This window comes from Phocoena sinus, chromosome 8 (genome assembly GCF_008692025.1).
Source record: "Phocoena sinus isolate mPhoSin1 chromosome 8, mPhoSin1.pri, whole genome shotgun sequence".
NCBI lineage: Eukaryota > Metazoa > Chordata > Mammalia > Artiodactyla > Phocoenidae > Phocoena > Phocoena sinus.
This window is the reverse complement of record NC_045770.1, coordinates 11,795,510-11,816,697: the sequence shown is the minus strand read 5'-3', so window position 1 is coordinate 11,816,697 and position 21,188 is coordinate 11,795,510. Positions and strand designations below refer to the sequence as shown.

The following is a 21,188-nucleotide window of genomic DNA, read 5'->3' as shown; positions in this document are numbered from 1 at the left end:
AGACAGTAAGTGAATTGATCAGGGTCACACGGCAAACTAGTGACAGAATCAGGACAAAATCCTAAGTAAGTCTGGAAGGTTCAACTTAATGCTCCTTTTCTGTAAGACAGCACCCTCGCAGAGGCCCGGGCTCTGCTCTGACCTGCCCCTATTCCACTCTGATTTGACAATTTGTACTCATCCTTTGCACCCAGGGTGTCCCCTCATGACGGGCAAGAGAAAGAGCAGATGAGGTGTGTTTCTACGGTCGACCAGGCCGGCACAGACATCCCCGTCGCCATGGCAACCGCAGCTCGGTCGGGGAGGACCCGCTCCTCCGGCGCCCCCTCCCATTCACGCAGCGGACGTGACACGTGCGACGGGGTCACGTGTTGTTGTTGGGCCGGGAAAGCTGCTTCCGGGTCAATGCAGGACACTGGGCTCCGGCGGCCGGAGTGGGGGACGAGGTGAAGCGGATCCGGTCTGCAGCCGGCCGGGAGCAGGCCGGAGGCTGAGCGGCGGCCACGGCTGCGGCCGGGAGGGGGGAGGAGAGGCGCAGCCCGAGGAGCCGCCGCAGCAGCTCCCCCGCCTCCCGGGCTGAGGGGTGAGTGGAGCCCGGGCCTGCCGGCTCCTCCGGGTTCTCGAGGCCCGAGGGGCTCCCCTCCGGAGCCGGGGTGCCGTACGAGGAAACAGCGGGAAGAAGTCGGAGCGGGACGAGGCCTGCGTGGGCGAAGGGGAGGATGGGACATCTGCCCGGTCGGAGGGAAGATGGGGCCGGGCCTGGGCTGAGGCGGCGCGGGGAGGGCCTGGGCTGGGAGAGGGAGTCGGGGCCCGGGTTGGCGTCTTGGGGGAGCCTGTCCGAATTCCTGAGAATCCGGACTAATCACTGTGCCCCGGGGTAGTGGGGGATGAGGAGATGCCCCCTGACTGGTAGGAGATGGAGACGACTCGGGGGCTGCTGGGGAAATAGGAAACTTGCCTCAGAACCACTGAAGCAAAAAAAATATCAAAAAATAAAAAATAAAATAAAGGACGTTTCCCGAGGGAGGTTTGGTGGGGCAAGGAGCGGACTGGCATTCCCAGGCTCTTGGGACTCTAGGCCTGCCCCTTCCGGGGGCTGGTAGAAGGATGCGGTAGTTTAATAAGGACTTTGGGGAGAATCATTTTGACCCCAAGACAATTAACTGACAGTGAGGCGATTGGAGTAGGATGGGGCCTGGGAGGAGGGTACCCCGTCCTGGGATCTGGGAAAGGGGGAGGGTAAGAATCTGTGAGGAGCTTCATTCTCCGCTGAGAATGGGGAGTACAGAGTTCAAGGTCCTCTTCTAGGGAGACATACTGGGAATTGGTGAAGCGAGAAGGAGATTTAATACTGTCTTCTTTTGGGGCACAGTGTTCTAGAAGTTGTAGTTCAGGAAAGTTGGTTGGAAGACTAGAACTGTTTATAGTCAGTGGAGGAAGGAGGAGCTCTACTCTGAAGGTTGCTAAGCTACCAGAAGCTTGTAGGCACCGCCTAGGTCTGTTGTTTGGGGAAGTTAGCAGTTCTTTCAGGTCCAGATACAGGTTTAGTTGAGGCATGTCCCCGTTCTTTTTATGCTGCCCTGGAGCTCTTAAATTGGTTTCCACGAGTCCATCTTGAGCTAAGAGATTATGTGTGGGTTCGGAGGACTAATGAAGACATTCAGCCTTTGAGTCCTGAGGCATTTGACCTAAATCTCTAGGGTAGGAGCTTTCAAACTTTTTGCTCCATAGTTAGAAGCACATTTTACATCATGATCTAGTACATACCGACAAAAGTTTCACAAAGCAGTATTTACCCTTGTTACTTATGATGCATACTGATCATTTCTATTATATTTCATTCTTTTCCATTAAAAAATGCTGACTAAATCCACTAAATTGTTATGTGGGTCACAAGTTGCAGTTTGACAGACACTCTCGCCAAGGCACATTTCTTTGGCTTCAATTAGTGTCTTCGTGTATGTTTGTAGAGAGCAAGGATGATTACAAGGAGATGGATGGGGAGGTAGAGTGGAGCCCACTTGGTGCGACGGACTGCTTCATTTGTTTACATATTTATAAGGGGTAGCAAATTGTACCATAATCTTAACCTTTGATAGCTTAATGTTGCCTGATCATTTGTGAAATTTTTGAAATAAGTGTGTGCTTTAATTTTCTCTGTCCTTTGCTGGGTCTGAGAAATATGAGAGGCCTAGTTCCATATAGTTGATTCATCCCTACAGCATCTTTAAGGTAATTTTATTTTAATCTTACAGTGTTAATACACTAATTTTGCTTTTCTGCTGTTTAAAAAATCTCAAGCTGAAACCCATACTTCCTTACTCCAATAATTAATGTATGGTATACTTTTTCTACATGATTAAAGGTGCAGGTTCATGGCTTTAGTAACTTAATCATAAACTTAAGTATAACTTTGATTCAGTTAACATCTTAATTCCCCCCATAAAATGGCGTTTTCATCTGTTTATAAGATAGGTGAGGTCCTTGTATGAGTAGTATTATAATAAATGTTAATGAGTGTTGGTAAACCAAGTGAGAGGCCTTCATGTGTTGCCACGTTTAAAGTCCTTTTAAAAGTTGTCACACAGCCTATTGTTACAGGGCGTTGAGTGTCAAATGATGTTGCCTGATTTCAGTAGGTACATTTATAGGGTATATTTAAGACCAGTTTAATAGTTTTAGTTTTTGTTGAGGATGTCTTTGTATTATTTGGAACATGGAATTCAAAGGCGCAGCCATTAGGAAAGTCTTGCCCAAATTAAAGTTTACCAGTGGGGCCACATTCTTGATTAGATGCCTTATGAAAGCACTCTTATTATCTTCAAACTTTGTGTGTTATAAAATATATCTTTCTTACCTTTAACTATTGACTATGTCTTGGTCACTGATGAGAGGGGCTGTGCTGGCATGTATAGGCCGTCCTTTAAAAATTACCTTCTAATCAGGTAAATATTTGTTTTTAAATATTTCTCTTTAAAGAATGTTTAAAAGTTTTCTTTTTGTGGTAGGTGTTTGGGACATTAAGGAAGATTCTCATTCATTTCATTTTTCTGGGAATCACGTGTACCTGTCAATAAACAGTTGTGGAGAATTTACCCTGAGTGATTGTGTGTGCTTTTTTATAGTTTTCATTTCTTCTCTTGAACCTCAGACTCTTTAAGTATTTCCACTTATAGCAGGCTCTTTTCCCTTTCTAATATTTGCTTCCAAACTGCTGTGGGTTTGGAAATTAGATGCTTACCTTTGTTAGAACTTTGCGTAGAATGAGATTATATAGCTCTGAATAATGTTGTTTCATTTATATATATGTTAAATACAAAATATATATAAATACTTTTTTTTTTAGTGTGTCAACTATGTGACATGTATTTTGGCTGCTCAGAGACCTGTTAGCTGACATCTTAGTCGTGGGCTGTGTTTTAAATAAGTGAACTCTGTATATTTTGGGCCTAGTTGGCTGTACAGAAAAAGTTGTGAAGAGTCATACGAAACTGATAGTAATACAGTTTGGACTTAAGGGGTGAAGAAATCATTTAGCTGTGGTTGTTGCCTTTGCCCTGCATGCAATTCATTGATGAGGTACCGTTCTCCCCTTTTTCTTTGCCACTGCTGTGTTCTAGCTTTTACCTCTTTGGGATTGGAATGCTAACAGCCTAACTGTTCCTGTTCTCCATCTGCTTGACCTTGCATAGCTTCATCAGAGTACTCTGCCAAAGAGTATTGCTGTAATTTATAATTTCCCTCCTCAGAAACCATTAGCGGTTTCCCAGTGCCAGCACTGAATAAAGCCCATAGTGTTTAGTTTGACGTTGAGGGCATTCTACAGCCTCTACTTTTTACTGACATTATTTTTGCATTCCTAAATGCAGATCCTCTGTTCCTGCCAAGCTGTCTACTCGTCGTACCTTCCTTTGTATGTAACATTATTCCTGAGAGTCTGTGGGAAGCATGTTCCCTTTCTTCATGAAATCCTACTCATCTTCATTTCATTACAGATGATCCTTCTTCCTTGAAGTCTCTCTTGCCGTTTTGTTTATATTGCTTTTCCTGTATTGCTTTGTATTTACTGTTTGTGTATCTTGTTCCTGTCTCTTTTAGATTGTAAACTCATGGAGACAGAAGCTCAAATATACTCAGATCTCTAGGACATCTAGCACACGTTTTATCACAGGATAGTTCATGGTGATCAGAATGAACTATGATCAAGTGAATCAGAATTGATTGAACTAATGGTTAAAATTGCAGATCTCTGGAAGTTCTGCCCTAGACTTACTGAATCAGAATCTAGGAATCTGCCCAGGTGATTCTAATGTACAGTAAACCTTGAGAATTGCTGACCTAGCCGGGATGCTTTAAAATACAGTAGGTACACATACAGTTTTTTAGCAAATGATGTAAATGAACTCAGCAGTTTCAGTTCAGCATGTTGGTTTAATTTGAGGGCTTTGGAGTCAGGCAGCCTAGATTTGAATCTTCTTTCACTCACTAGCCATCTGACTAGCCTCTCTTTGCTTTAGTTTTCCGATGTGTAAAATGGGGTTAATAATAGTACCTTTTATAAAGGTGTTGTGAGAATTGAATGATGTCACATAAAAAACAGCATACTACAAGGTAAATAGTGAACTTAATAGATATTTTCCGCTTTTGTCACGATGATCATGGTAACAAGGCTCATCAAAGTATGAAACTTGAGAACAGATTGTGTCGGTCATTGGTAAGCAAATCGCTCGTGTTTTCAAGAACTTAGGCTTAACATTTATTTTCCATTTTAGACATAACAGTTGGTGGACCTATATGGTGTTTAGGTTTAAATTCATAAAAATGTGTTTTGCCTTCTTTAGAAGGATTGGTACCAAATTACCATGTTAGATTCCCCCCCACACACACCCTTCATCTCCCTGAAGGATAAAGTATAGACTTGGAAACAGAGGACCTTAGCCTCTTGCCATCTGGTCCTGCAGGCCCATCTTCATTTCCCAGCCCTTCTCCCTCACACTCCACACCAGCCACACTGCATTTCTCACTTTCACTTATTTGTGCCTTTCCCCCTTATTTTTCATCTAGGAATTCCTGTGACCTCTTTTAAGACTCAGGTTTATGTGTGGCTGACCTTCTTGAAGAGAGTCACTCCCTTGGTGTTTTCAAAGTGCTTTGTCCATACTTATGTATTACCCTTGTGTACATTGGTCTTCTTTTTGGAGGGAAAAGGATTTAGTCCTGGCCTATGGTCCCAGTACATTGGATATAGTCTACCTCCGCTAGAAGCAGAAGGTGCCTGGGGGTTATTTGACTCATAAGCTCTCCCACTTTTCTGGACTTTCCTACTCAGTTTTCATAATAATAACTACGATTTATTGACCACTTGCTAGGCCAGGTGCAGCTAGATGCTTTAAACACTTTTTCTTTTTTCATTTAAACTTCACAATGACTCTATGAAATAGGTATTAATGGTTTCATTTTACAAATGAGAGAGCAGGCGTAGCGAGGCAAATAACTTGCTCAAATTTCAGCGCAGATTCATAACTGAACTCAGGTTGAATTAGGAGAGTTAAACAGATGCCACACCTCCATAACTCAGGACTCTGGCTATATGAAACTTTCACTAATCATTCGTTAATGGTCCTTAGGAATGTGATCTAGTACTAGTAATGTTGAGAAAAGGCTTCAACTAAAATTCCTCTTAGATTAATGCTTTTCCAGTGATTTTCAAAGTTTCTTTCCATCTGTAATACCTCTCACTGGTTTTCGTGATTTTCATGTCACTGTCAGAAAATACTACTTCATATTTATTCAAAGTAAAAATTCCCTTTTTTGTTCAGCCAACAGATATTCGTTGCCATGCGCCTGACACTGCTTTGTACCACACTGAACTGTACTGACAGATTCCTGCTTTTGTGGGACTTTGGTTCTGGGTGGAGTTTATCACTAAATTAATAGATCGAGATAAGTGCTGTCAAGAATGAAAGAGGGTGAGGTGATAAGTGATTGCTGGTGGCAGTGGTGCCATTTTTTTTTTTTTTTTTTTTTTTTTTTCGGTACGCGGGCCTCTCACTGCTGTGGCCTCTCCCGTTGCGGAGCACAGGCTCCGGACGCGCAGGCTCAGCGGGCCCATGGGCCCAGCCGCTCCGCGGCATGCAGGATCCTCCCGGACCAGGGCACGAACCCGTGTCCCCTGCATCTGCATCGGCAGGCGGACCCTCAACCACTGCGCCACCATGGAAGCCCATGTGGTGCCACTTTTAATGGGCTGGTTAGAGGCGGCTTCACTGAGAAGGTAACATTTGTGCTTACATTTATTTGAGGCTCAAATTATGAGATGAAGCCAGCTAAGCCAAGAGCCAGGAAAAGGGCATTCCTGTAAAAGCTTTAAGAGGGGGAATCAGCTTGGCAGGTTTGAGAAGTAGAAAGCCATGCTGGCTGAAACCTAGTGGGCTAAGAAAAGGGTGGGAGGAGGTAAGTTTAGAGAAGTAAGCACAGAACAAATAAAATGAAGCCCTGAAGGCTATGATAAAGATTTGGATTTTATTCTGAGTGTGAAGGGAAGCTTTTGGACAGTTTAAAGGACATGATTTGACTTAGATTTTGAAAAGATCACTTGGATGATCTTGGAGAATGAATTATATGGTCATGAGTGACCTGGGAGGAAGCTATTGCAACAGTCCTAGTGAGAGGTTGATGGAGGCTTAACCCAGAGTAAAGTAGAGGAAATGGCAAGAATTGGGCAGAATTACGGTGTTCTAGAGGTTGGTTCATTACGGGGATGTGAGAGGAAGAGAAAAATGTAACTCTGGAGGTGGGGACTTGGCGGAGGAGGAAGCAGGTTTGAGGAGGGAATTAAGAATTCTGCTTTTGCCTCCCGTGTGCCCCTCTCCGATGATACACCCCCCACCCTCCAAGGGTACCACAGTTCTGAATTTCGTGTTTATTCTCTGATTTTCTTTACAGTTATCACCTATGTATGTAATGCTAAATAGTACGATGATTAATCTTCTATTTTTTTGATTTTCTTTAAGTGGGATTGTGCTGTATATATTCTTGTGATTATTTTATCCATTTAGCCGTGTTTTTAAAAGTCATTCACGTTGATAAGGAAGCAGTCGTAGCAAATGATCAAGTATTATGTGTTGTTGCTGTGGAAACATTTCATTTTATGAATATAATGCAATGTATCCAATTGCCTGTTCTTGCACGTAAGGGCATTTTTTTTGGTCAGGATTTTTGTAATTTCAAACAATACCGTTGTTGTGGACATTCTTGTACTTTTCTCCTGGTGCACATTACAAGTTCCCGTAGAGTTTACACTGAGAAAGAGGATTTCTGGGTCACAGGGAATGTACATCTTCAGCTTCACTAGACAATGATGAATGGTTTTCCAAGGTATTTGTACTCTCACTAGCAATAGAAGGGTTCCTATTCTTCCACATTTTCTCTAGCACTTGGTATTGTCAGAATTTTTAAGTTTTGCTAATTTATATAAAATGATAGTTTGTTGAGATTTTAATCTCTGTTTCTGAATTATTGAACTTGAACATCTTTTACATATATTTATCGGTCTTTTGAATTTTATCTTCTGTTAAATACTTGTTCATGTCTTTTCCATTTTTCTATTGAGTTGTTTGCCTTTTTCTTATTGGTTTTAGGAGTTCCCCCATGTTAGTTACATGTGTTGCAATTATCATCCAGTTTTTGGCTTGTCTTTTTCTGTGTTTAAAGTCTTTTGATGATCAAAAGGTTTTCATTTGACTTCTCCTTTATGGTTCCTTTTTGCATTTTGCTTATGAAATATTTCCCTAAATCAAGATCTTAGAGCTCTTTTCCTATTTAAAAAAAAATAACTGTTTTCTTCTCATAGGAATAAAGTTTGCTTTCCACATTTTAGCTGGATTGAATTTTTCTGTGTTGTGAGATGAGGATTCCCTTTCATTTTTCCCAGATTTATGTTCACTTGTCCTGGGACAGTTCTTGTGTAGTTTAACCTTTTCTTACTGATGTCTATGATGCTTGCAGGTACATTTACATAGACCTGTTTCTGGGCTCTCTTTTCAATTCCACTGATCTATTTTTTTTCCTCCAGAGTTTTCTTTACAAAGTACAGTTGATTCTTGTTATTCATGGTACTTACGTAAAGTTGCCGTGAACACCAAATTAGTGAATACGGAACCATTGGTCCCAGGGGAAATGTAGGGTTAGGGTCCTGCCAGTCATTGCACACAACATTTTCGTCAAGTGATCAATACCTGACTTTGTTTTTTGTTTTGTTTTTTTAAAACATCTTTATTGGAGTATAATTGCTTTACAATGGGGTGTTAGTTTCTGCTGTATAACAAAGTGAATCAGCTATATGTATACATATATCCCCATATCTCCTCCCTCTTGCGTCTCCCTCCCTCCCTCCCTCCCTGTCCCACCCCTCTAGGTGGACACAAAGCACTGAGCTGATCTCCTCCCTGTGCTATGCGGCTGCTTCCCACTAGCTAGCTATTTTACATTTGGTAGTGTATATATGTCAAATGATTCTGAAGAACCTAGGGGCAGGACAAGAATAAAGGCACAGACGTGGAGAATGGACTTGAGGACATGGGGAGGGGGAAGGGTAAGCTGGGACGAAATGAGAGAGTGGCATGGACATATATACACTGACTTTGTTTTATATGTGTTTCTGTTTAAAGACACCTTATTCAATATACTGTTGATTCATTAACTTCGGATTCATAGTGAACAGCACTATAGTTAGATAGAATAAATCTCATCTAACACTTATTTTCTCCATAAGACACATCACAACCTTCCTGTGCTTAGGGACACAGCCTCGCACTGAGGGGCCTTTTTCAATCGTAAAATCAACAAAAAAGCACAAAAATATGAAAAACCTGGCACTGAATAGACCGTGAAAAGGACACTTGTTTACAGTATGAGAGCTGAAACAAGAAGGCAGAGCAACGCCTTGTTCTGTCTCAGCTGGAAATGTACACGTCTGTCAGGGGACTCAAATTTTTTCTTACTCTGCAAGTATCTGCAAATGACTGTGAAAATGTTGCAGGTATTGATTTTGGGGTTACAAATTAATTCGAGTAGGTGAATTTGCAAACAATGAATTTGCTAATAATGAGGCTCAACTGTATTATGAAGTCTGGGGAGGCGGTTTTTCAGGAACTTTAGCACTCTCCCTTCCCTCTATGCTCAGACATATATTTATAACATTTTATTTTAAAATAGTGATTTAATTCAATGAATCTCTCAAATACTAAGTTCTGGTTGACGGGTGCCATTATCTCAATGAAGATAGTTCATTTTTGAGAATATTTTTATTATATTTATAACATGGTATTATTATTTAGTTATAGGTAAATGGAAAAAAAAGTATTTTAGGAAAGAATCATGATTCTTAAAATGTTGGAAACAGGTCTAGATTATTAAACCCTTATTATTGTGACTTATATGAGGATCATATTTTCTCATCGGTACTATTAGTAACTTAAGGCATACATTTTATAAAGGCAAGTCCCTTTGGAGATTGTAGTTTAAATGTTAACTCTATTAATCCCTCATCCATTAGTGATATTTTTCCATGTGAACACCAGTAAAGGAATCCAAGAAAAATGTAAGATTGTATACATTATAAACCATATCTCGTACAAAATGCATTTATTGAGACTTGGCTAATTTATCCCTCATTTACTGTGTAAGATCCTTAAGTGAATTGTTGGCATTAATTTGATAACTGTGCTGGGGGAGTAAGAATCAGACATTTTGGACTTGACCTGTATTTATCTTTTTTTTTTTTTTTTTTAGTGTAACATATTTTATTTATTCCCTATCTTTTGAAGTACTTTTATTGTGGTAAAAAATATATAACATGTACCATTTTAACCAATTTTAAATGTACAGATCAGTGGCATTAAGTACAGTCACATTGCTGTACCACCATCACCACTGTCCATCTCTAGAACTTTTTTGTCCCCAAACTGAAACTCTGTACCCATTAATCAATAACTCCCTGTTCCCCACTCTCCCCAGCCCCTGGCAACTATCATTCTACTTTCTGTCTCTGTGAATGTGACTACTCTGGATGCCGCATATAAGTGGAATCGCATAGGATTTGTCCTTTTGTGTTTGGCATGCTTCACTTAGTGTTATGTCTTCAAGGTTCATCCATGTTGTAGCATGTGTCAGAATTGCCTTTTCAAAGCTGAGTAATATTCCATTGTATGTACATACTACGTTTTGCTTATGCATTCATCTGCCTATGGATATTTGGATTGTTTCCATCCTTTGGCTATTGTGAATAATGCTGCTATGAATATTGGCGTACAAATAGCTATTCAAGTCCCTGCTTTCAGTTCTTTTGGTATATACCTAGAAGTGGGATTTCTGGATCATATGGTAAATCCATGTTTAATCTTTTGAGGCACTGTCACACTGTTTCCTACAGCAGCTGCTCCATTTTACAGTCTCACCAGCAATGCGCATATATTCCTCTTTAGTTACTACATTGTGCCTATTGGTCTGAAGTATGGCAGAAATTATTAACTCTTGCATATAAGACATATAGTATAGATACCAAAGTTATATATTCAGTATTAAATCTACTGTGGCTGTAGTTTTTGCAGAAGAATTTAGCTTGTGCTCAGAAGCAAGCATTTCTGGCTCTGTTACTGATTCATTGCCCTGTCATGTGATCTCTTTTAACTTTTGGAATCCCCATGGAGAGGTAGACATAATTAGTAATTCAGTGGTGGCTATGATGCATTTTTGTTTGTAACTACTCTGAGCTGAGTTTATTAATACACTTGCTTTTCATACTTTATAAAATATATTTGATACGCACAATCAGAAGTGATTAGAAAACTGACTGATTAGCATATTCATTGAGTGCCAATTATGTGCAAAGTTCCAGTCCATGATAGATAGAAAGGAGCATTGTGATATGGTTCTTACCCTCAAGAGCTATACAGTCTAAAGATATTAAACAAACAAAAGAAGATCACAACACTATGCATGAGTTAATAATGGGACAAAAATCAAAAGAGTCTGTGCCAATATGTGATTGATTAATTGCCCACTGAATATTTTAGGCAATAAATATTTACCATGAGCTCAGCTCAAAGGAAACAGATCATTATGGCAGGAGGTATCTGAAAAGGCTTCATCTCCGAAGTATATTCTGAGTAGGGCCTTGAAGGATGCATAAAATTTAGACAGGTGGAGAAGGGAAGATCTTCTAGTTAAGGAGGAGTGACATTATAAATGTCAGACATTTTACTGCCTGAATCATTAATTGGCATTAATTAGCATAGGCCCAGGACCAAAAAATATTAGATCAAATCTATTTAGCAAAGTTTGTAAATAAGTCCCCAGCCCTACATTAATGCTGCCACGCTCACTGGGTTGTGATGGGAGTAGTAACAGTGGTAGCAGTAGCAGTAGGAGTAATAGTAAGCCAGTATTTAGTGAGTGCTCTCCATGTGCCAAGCACGGAATGAGACCTGTTTTACCCATGTTATCTCTATTCATTCAGCAGCCCTATGAGCTAGGGGTTAGGGGCTATCCGTTACCCCTTTTATAAGTGAGGCAGTGGAGACTTAGAAACCAAAGTAACCTCCTTGTAGTCAAATGGAGTGGTGGAGTCAGTCATGATTTACATCCCGGCAGTTTGGTTCTAGAACCAGCACTTATTACCACTAGGCAATATCACCATAGGGCAGTAATACTACTATAGCACTAAATATGGAAAGGGCTAGTGAATTTTTTTAATAACCTGTAAACTCTGGCAACCTCTCTGTGTGGCTGACGTTTACATTCTGGCACTTCTTCGCTGTGAGCCAGAATGGTCTGTAAACTCTAGAAGGCTGCAGGGTGATGAACTAGTAGGCCGTTCCTAATGAGGCCTTGCTTTAACTTGATAGCCTCTGTAGTTACTCACAAGTAGAGATGATGGGGTAATCTGTTCTGTAAACAGCTGAGTTTATAGAACAGATTGACCTTGAACTTGTGTGTTCACAGCTGAAAGATAGCATGTGTATACAATTTTCTCCTGATGAAAACAAATCCATTCAAGAAACTAATATTTATTGCTTTCTGGCAGGAAAGGGAAGTTGAGAATATTTTTTCCCCCTTTGGTGACTAGACCAATCAGTACTGCTGCTTGGCTTTGTGGTTCAGTTACTTTGACATGGTTACAAGAGGTATTTTGGCTGTAATGATTTTCATAAATTTTACTAAGTTGTATTTCTGTGATTTGTGCATGATGCTACATACTGTTGACATGAATTTTTTTTTTTTTCTTCAATGAAGACAGCATGGCTCAACAGATTAGGGATACAGAAAGTATGACTTAGCATGCTGGTTGGGCCTCGGAAACCCGAGCAAGTCACCTCAGTTTCATGTCCTGTAAATAGAGATAAGTGTCAGTTTGGCTGTTTCAGAAGATGGTTGTGGAAAAGTACTAGTCTTTCAAATGATTGTTAATCTCAGTTTGGGGACACTTGGCTTTTGGGGAGCATCGATTCAAGAGTAAATGTTTCTACTCCTGAATTTTGAGTAAGTGCAACATAAAAGCCTTGAGATTTTCCCAGATTGAATCTGGGCCACATAGAAAGGTAGGGATGGATGCAGACTTGTTTGGGAAGGGGTTGGGAAGGGGGATAAGGGCAGACTCTCCTTGGAATTTATTGAAGTAAGGGGTGTGGTGAATATTAAAGATTTTATGTTGTGATTGCTGAAAGTTGGTGGAAAGTGCTTTTCTGCATTCTAAAATGCCTAATTTCATAGGGATATAGACAATTGGTGTAAGCCAACATTTCTGGACAGTTAGAAGCTACAGGAATTAAGAAAGAAGTTCTTAGAAATATTTTCACACAAAGAGGTACTTACATCTAAATAGCAGTATTTTCTTAAATTTTTTTCCTCTCAAATACTTTCTCATCAAAATAATAAAATTCTTGGGCTAGTGCATTTGGATCAGAAATTTTGAGTGCTACGTAGAATAGACTACTAGCGTGAGAATCAGTCCTGTTTGCTAATTTGCAGTTGTGGATGAGAAAACTTTGTCTTTTGTCCAACATCAAATGTGCCTTGTATGCAGTATAGTTCTTTAGTAGAAAATACAGACAGCTCTGGGGCTGTACTCACTGATAACGTAGAGTCACAGTTTTAGATATTTTGGTGCCACTAATATAATGAAATAAAGAATTTGGATTAGATATTTTAATACCTGTGGTACTTTTAAGGAGAAGCATAGTGCTGTGATAAGTGAAGAGGGTAACAGTGCCCTACTAATAGCCCAATTCAAGGACTGACCAGGAGTCTGAATTCACATTTCATTTGGCAATGTTGGATTTTAAAAAATAATAATTTTTTTTTAATTAAAAAAAATAATCTACCAAAAAAAGTTGATGTGCTACATTATTTCACTTGGATATAGTTTAGTATACAGTTGAGAAGGAAACTGAGAAATAGGGTGGTTCATAGTAGGGTGTGAAATCATGGTGGTGTGGTATGTTATGATAATGGACTTATCAGCTACGCTCAAGTTTTGCACTTGGCATACTCAGAGTCAATTTGTGAATTAGTAAACTATAATTCTACAGAAGAGTTCTGAAAGGTTATTAGAACTAATTTATTTTCCTTACTTTTCATCCCAAGAAGGCATCCACTTAGGTATATTACATAATGCTCAAGGAGGTAACTGAGATAGAATTGCAGGTATATGTACTTTATGATAAGTGAAGGTAGAAGTGCCATACAGAATGAGACTGTCTAGCCTAAGTATGTTGACTTGGACAATGTCTTTAATGTGTTTTTATGGGAGAGATTGCTGTCATTCATGAGTTCAGGTGCAAAAGCTTGTTAATGGAATACTCTACAGACCATAAAAATGATTGTAGGGCTTCCCTGGTGGCGCAGTGGTTGAGAGTCCGCCTGCCGATGCAGGGGACGTGGGTTCGTGCCCCAGTCCGGGAAGATCGCACATGCCGCAAAGCGGCTGGGCCCGTGAGCCATGGCCGCTGGGCCTGCGCGTCCGGAGCCTGCGCGTCCGGAGCCTGTGCCCCGCAACGGGAGAGGCCACAACAGTGAGAGGCCCGCATACCGCAAAAAAAAAAAAAAGATTGTATATGTATATATTTATGGATATAGAAAGTTTTTCATGAGCTGTTTAGTGAAAAGGCAGGTTACAGAGCTCTGTATCTAAAAGTAATTTAATCTTTGTGTAAAAATCATGTATCTATATAGTATGGAAAAAATGGTCTGAAAAAATATACACCATAAAGTGCATCCTCAGGCTTTTAATCTACTCTCTAAATCTGTCAACCAGAGCTTCCTGGTATGGCTGTGGCTCTAAATACGCTTCAGATAAGAAAAGCTTTTTGGTGACACTTATTTACATGCTTAGCTTAGCTAATGAAAAGTGAAACTACATCTACATGGGGTTATAGGTTTTTTGCTTATTTTCAGTTGGTAAGTTTTAAAAATTCAGAATGTATGTCGCTAGTATTTTTAAAGCAGTTATTTAGAAAAAAGCTGATCAATAGACCCTTTTTTTCTTTATTTTTTAATTTAATTTTTAATTGAAGTATAGTTGATTTACAGTGTTGTGCTAATTTTTGCTGTACAGCAAAGTGACTCAGTTATACACATAAATATATTCTTTTTTAATATTCTTTACCATTACAGTTTATCTCAGGAGATTGGATATAGTTCCCTGTGCTATACAGTAGGACCTTGTTGTTTATCCATCCTAAATTTAATAGTTTGCATCTACTAACCCCAAACTCCCGGTCAGTCACACCCCCGTTGGCAACCACAAGTCAGTTCTCTATGTCCGTAAGTCTGTTTCTGTATTGCAGATAAGTTCATTTGTGCCATATTTTAGATTCCACATATAAGTGATATCATATGGTATTTGTCTTTCTCTTTCTGACTTTGCTTAGTATGATAATCTCTAGCTGCATCCATGTCACTGCAGATGGCATTATTTTGTTCTTTTTTATGGCTGAGTAGTATTCCATTGTCTGTACGCACCACATCTTCTTTATCCATTCCTTTATTTGTTTATTCATTTTTATCTTTCCTGGAGGTAAAAATATGTAAAATACACATATACTTTCCCAGAGTAATTATGTTTTATTGGGTACACTTTTGCTGAGGATCAGAAAGATTTAGGAAACAAACTAAAGTCCCAGCTACCTAAAATGTCCAAGAATCTGGCAGGGTTTAGATATAGTGGAGGTCTTTCACAAAAGGAAGTTTTGCAGGGATGAGGTTAGGAGTCCATAAAGTAAAAGTTAAATGGGCTTAAAAAAAAAAAAAAACTTCCCAAAATTGAGAAAGCTAGTAATACTAAGAGATTCTTTGACGCTATCCAGATTTTCCTCCTTAGCTTTGTTTTTTTTGTTCTTTTAAAATTTATTTATTTATTTTTGGATTTTATTTCATTTTATTTTTTTATACAGCAGGTTCTTATTAGTTATCTATTTTATACATTTAGTGTATATATGTCAATCCCAATCTCCCAATTCATCCCACCCCACCCCCACTCCCCCCACTTTCCCTGCCCTGGTATCCAAACATTTGTTCTCTACATCTGTGTCTCCAGTTTCTGCCTTGCAAACCGGTTCATCTGTGCCATTTTTCTAGATTCCACATATATGCATTAATATATGATATTTGTTTTTCTTAGCTTTGTTTTGTTAGTTTTTTGACCTGCTCCGTGCCCCTACCCACCAAACTCAGCCTATAAATTCCTCTTTTGTTCTTTTAAAAAAGGAACAAGATATAACAGCTCTGTCTCTCTCTCTGAACGCTTGGTTTTTCTTCATCATCTGTCCCATCTCTTCTGTTCTCATCTAAGCTGCTCAAAGGCATGGTCTATACTTACTGTCTTCATTTATTTACTTCCTTAACCCCCTAAACTATGGTTTCTACTCCCTTGTCTGTACTGAAAGTGCTTCCACTAAGGTAAACGAACTCCTACTTGCCCAGTCCTTTAGGGATTTTTAGATTCTCATCATTTTTGACCCCTTGATATTCTACATAAAGATCGGTCACCCACATCCTTGCACAATATTCACAGCAGTCTATCAAAACTTTTCTTACTTTTATCTCTATGGGATTAAGTCAAACCTGAGCAAGGTCAGACATGAGCTGACCACTGTCCACCTTTCAGTCGAATCTCCTGTCTCCCCTGCTCCCCACAAATATTTTATGTTGTAGCAATACTGCTTAATGTCTCTTGTGCTGGTTTATCTTCCGTTGTTTCCTGTGCCTGAATGCTCTTCTCCAACCTGTTAACCTAATCTTTGTTATCTTTCAAAATGGCTCAGGATTCACCTCCTACTTCCTTGATCATACTTCTAAAAAGTTAATTGCTTCTTGTGTTTGAATTCACTATTTTCTGGGTGGCTTATTTCAGGTGCGCATTATCTCCCTGTGTTTCCCTCTAGGTTTTGGATGCCCCGAGGGCAGCATTTGGATTTTATTCATTCTCACTTTCTTTAGTATTTAGCTTGGCACAGATTCGGTGTCTGGTTCATGTTTGTTGAATGGAATCACACGAGACTGTAAGCTTTGTGAGGGCACACATTTTACGAATAAATGGGCAAATAAGCCTAATTGGAACCACTTGATAAGGTGCAAAAAAGAGAGAAAACTAGACATATTTGTTGTCTCCATTTTTATTAAACAAGTGGTAAAGAAATTCTTATTCTCAGATTGTCTTGTAAAGGAGATAGGCACCTGAGAAGAGAAAAATGCCTGGAATGAAATGTCATCTGACCAAAGGAACCCTAAGGTGAAATTGTGGAGCCTTTGGCCAAAATGTTTAACCTAAGTTTGATTTTCACATATTTGGTAGCAAAATATTGGCAGGTAGCTTTGAGAATGTGGTTTTCTCTGCCCTCTCTGATGAATAGATGAGATTGGTTAGTTGTATATAAATGGGTCCATGTCAAATGACTGAAAATAATTTTAAGCTACTTGGGAGTGTTTCCCTCCTCTCTGTTATTTTTATGCTATGAAAACTCTTCCTGGGTGTTTAACCTCATCCTACATTAATGCATATTTTGAATTCTTGCAATTTATTTTTTAGAACTCTAAATCAGTTCCCAACTGTTTATTATTCCAGTAACTTGCATCTTGCTGTAGGAAGCCCCATTCTTTTGTTAGTCTCCACAGCAGGAGGCAACTGGGAGGCCTGAAGCTCCCCAGCATCTTTAGGCTATGGCTTTGTAACCTCTGCCTGCTGGGGCCCTTGTGGTTCCAGAGTCACAGTAGTTTGGATACCATTTGAGTAATTTGGATGAACTATTTGGGTAACTTTTATTAACACATTTAACTTGGCTAGCAAAGGAAGCAACATGGCAGATCTGAGGGTGTTCTTCCCACCCCTCTGTACACTTCATAGTGGAGCTTTTGCTTTGCCCTTGTTAAAGCCATGGTAATGACTTTGAGAGTACCACGAATCATTTTCCCCCCTTCTTCTCAACCCTACCTCTCATTCTGATTGTAGTTTAGTTCTGAGGCTCAGACGTGTTTTGTTCTGCTTTCTTTTTCTTTACCAATGCTCTTTTACAAAAGTATTTCCCTTTGGCCATCCATTTTATTTCTTTTCTTCCTCAATTCCCAATTCGTTTAAAAGTTAATATTATATATTTCACATGGTCGGGTTTGGCATTTTTTTCACAGACAGTTGATAATAATGAGGACTTAAAAAATACTTTGACAAATTATTAGGTCATTCCCAGATAAATCACTTAAAAATGTTTTGTATTTTGAAAAGATAATATATGGAAAAAAAGGGTGATGTATGCACCTGGTGAGTTCAGGCTGTTCAAATGGTTGAACAGTGAGAAGGAAATCTCCTTTTCACCTTATTCCTCATTTCCTCTCTTTTCAGTCAACCACAGGTATTAATTTTACTGATTTCTATTTTATCCTTCTGGAGGTAGTCTGTGCATATATAGGCAGATAAACCTATTTTTTATAAGATTTAAAATGCATGTTTTGGGACTCTGGGGTAGTATTTATATTTTTTGGAAGTTGTGAGTGAGGCTGGTAGTATTTACACTTTATGAAGTGTGGTAATTTACCATAAAATTTTTTGGTGAAGTAAATATTGATCTTGCATACCAGCATAAGGCTATATCTTGCATCTCTTCCACTCTTCGTGGTCAGACATGGCCTATTTTCTGTTTCCAGTTGTGTTGAGTTTCATACTAATTTTGACCTGACCTTGGGAACAGAAAGTACAAATTGATAGCTATTGAGGTTACTTAGGTGACTGGGCTGAGCACCTTATCCTCCAGCTTGCACTTTTACCAAGTGCTTTATGAAAGCATATTATAGTCAGGATTTGAGGCACAAAGGAGTTGAGTTTTTCACAGGCACACTCCATGACTTGGGAAATGGAACCAAGCAACATCACCCTAGATTCCTGGCTCCCTGGCTTTAAGCACCAACTCAGCACACTTTTACAAATGTATTAGACCTCTGCCAACTGTAGAAGGTAGTCAGATGTTATTTGACACTGGTTCTTGCCAGAAAGTCACAGATTACCCCTCCACCTCCAAAAAACCCTTTTAAAAGTCTCCAGTTAAAGATCTTCTTCCATCCTGTATGTCCTCGTTTTTCAATCTATTTGGTTTTCAGTTTTCCTTTCCCACTTACTGTTCCTCCTCCAACTGCCCCAACAGATTTTGAGTAGATTTATGTCACTGATCCATTTTGCAGTCTTAATGTTCTAATTCAAAACCCATGTATTATTGTGTACACTATCTGCATGCCTGGAATGCTGTTCCAATAGAGTATCCTGGAAAATGACCAGTGAAGGTGACTGGCATTGCTTTTAAGTCTTTAGGAAAAAAAAAAAAGCAGACTATTTGGAAGCATTGTGAAAGCACGGGGCCATAAGGAGTAACTTTTCAGTTCCCATGATTGCTTGCTTACTAACACTTATTTTGACTTGCATATGTTTCTAACCTCACCATCCCTCATATCAATTTTAATAATATAATAGCCAGTTATTTAACCAGCGAAAGCCAGTTTATTTGGGAATGGCCAGAGGATTTGCAATTTGAGATGTGCAAACTGTGGCAGACCACAGGCAAATCCAGAGAACAAGGAAGGGGAACTTGCTTTTATAGGGGAAATGAGGGGAGGGGGAGTGTGTTAAAACCAAACAGTCCATTGGAGGCAGCTGGGAGTCCAAAGTATGGAGGTTGGCTGGGCTGTTGTGGTCTCTGATTGGCTGGGCTGTCATTGAGCAAAGAGTTTTCTTCTTCCCGCTGGATAGTAAAGTAGGCAACACTTTCCTGTCAGAGATGTAGGCCTCCATCTCTTCCCATTTGGAGTAATTAATGTTGCGTGGCAAGGGTGAGGGCTCTGCCTATAGGTCTGTCCAGACTCCAATTTTAGCTGAGGTTTCTTTAATTCCACACTCAGCTTGTCTATATTTAAATTGTGTAGGGCTTCCCTGGTGGCGCAGTGGTTGAGAGTCTGCCTGCCGTTGCAGGGGACACGGGTTCGTGCCCTGGTCTGGGAAGATCCCACATGCCGCGGAGCCTGTGCTCCGCAACGGGAGAGGCCACAACAGTGAGAGGCCCACGTACCGCAAAATAAATAAATAAATAAATAAATTGTGTATAGGATTATTGCCCTTGGATCGAAGAGGTTGGAGTTTAAGTGATTCTGAAGCTCAGTTAAAAGATGCTATTTAAACTCGGTGACTATTATTTTGGCACTGACAGTTCAGCACCCTCCCACACACTTTTTATTCTTTTGAACTGCCAGTTGCATGGAAGATAGCAGTGTAACTTCTTTGACTTTTTGTTAAACATTTCTGAAAATTCTGTTGGCATTCTGCTTGAGACAGGTCTTTGATAAGAACTATGATGCCTGTCACTAGTGGCATAGCACCTGCTCTGTGTTGTATGCTGTTGGTGATGAGTTTACATTGAAAAAGAACCTTTCCACCTGAAAGTTCCTGGAGTCCTAGATGAACCCACACAGTTCACTTTTGACACAGTGCTGGGATAGAGGGCAGCAGCATATACTTACCACTCTGGGTAGAAAGAACAAACTCTCTTGTCCTAAAACAGGCTCTGTTCTTAAGCTCCCAAATGATGACCCTGACCGAGGGCAGCCCTGTATTTTCAAGGTGACTTGTGATATACTTGTTATGAAATGTATTACGTAGTCTAAACTTTGATAAATTAAGTATGGGTAAAACTTTTGGACAAGTGCTCAATGAGTGTCTACTCTGTGTTCTAGGCATTTGTGAATTGATTTCACAAAGTACAGTACTCGTGGTCCTGGTAGTAATCTAGAAAATGGGCCAAGTTTAAAGACCACTTTTATATTTATGCCCTTTTCAAATTCTTGTTACAAACCCAAGAGGAAAATTTTAGCTCATCCACAGTGGGAAAATTGAAGTAGAGAGAGGCTAGCTAACTAGCTTATGTTTCACCCAGCTAGTAAATGACAGAGCCTAAGTTTTCTGTTTATGTGCTTTTTCTACCATACTACAAATTCCTGTTACAGGTAATAACAGTTGTGTGTTTTAGAGCTTTACAAGAGCTCTATAATCTCAATAGTGCACTTGTACATTTTAGAGCTCTACAGTAATGCTGAACTCCAAGCAGTATAGATATTAATATCTTATTTTACAGAATAAGACGTTTGAGTCCCAGAGAAATACGCTGTCTTGCCTGATGGCACAAAACTATTAAGTGGTAGAACCGGGTGGGACTTAAACCCACTCCTGATCCTGCATCTTCTCTTTCCGCTCAGCATACTGGAGGCTCGTGATTTTAGTTCGCAGCAACATTTATTGAGCCCTTACCGTGTGTAGTATACTCTGCCAGATGCTATGAACCAATACTGAAAAAGTAGAATCGCATGGCACTGCTCCCCTTCATAATGTAATGGTGGAGTTAGGACAATCGCACGAGAAAGATGCCTAACATTCAGTATAATTAAACTGTATAAGCAAAAGCAAACCAGTGCAGCATAGTGAAGTAAATATATCACCACCAATGGTGAACAGTTCGGAGTACTAGATGGGTAGTACCAAACAGCCTTTTAGAAGTTTTTTAATGCCCATTCCTGCTGGTTTTTCCTAGGACCAGGTACCAGCAGTCATTCTCAGACTCTCCAGCTGTACTTGCTGCTTCTCTATAATCTATAACCATATT

At 39.8% G+C, this 21,188-nt stretch overlaps 1 protein-coding gene across 1 annotated transcript in view; it reads left to right on the top strand.

Annotated features, from left to right (window-relative positions):
• The first annotated feature begins 450 nt into the window (after nucleotides 1-450).
• The window catches only part of TBCEL (tubulin folding cofactor E like), a 78,282-nt gene continuing 57,544 nt past the window's right edge, over nucleotides 451-21,188 (top strand). The window contains exon 1 of the mRNA XM_032640631.1: nucleotides 451-583. The gene's annotated coding sequence lies outside the window, so the exon portion shown is untranslated. The remainder of the gene's footprint in view (nucleotides 584-21,188) is intronic.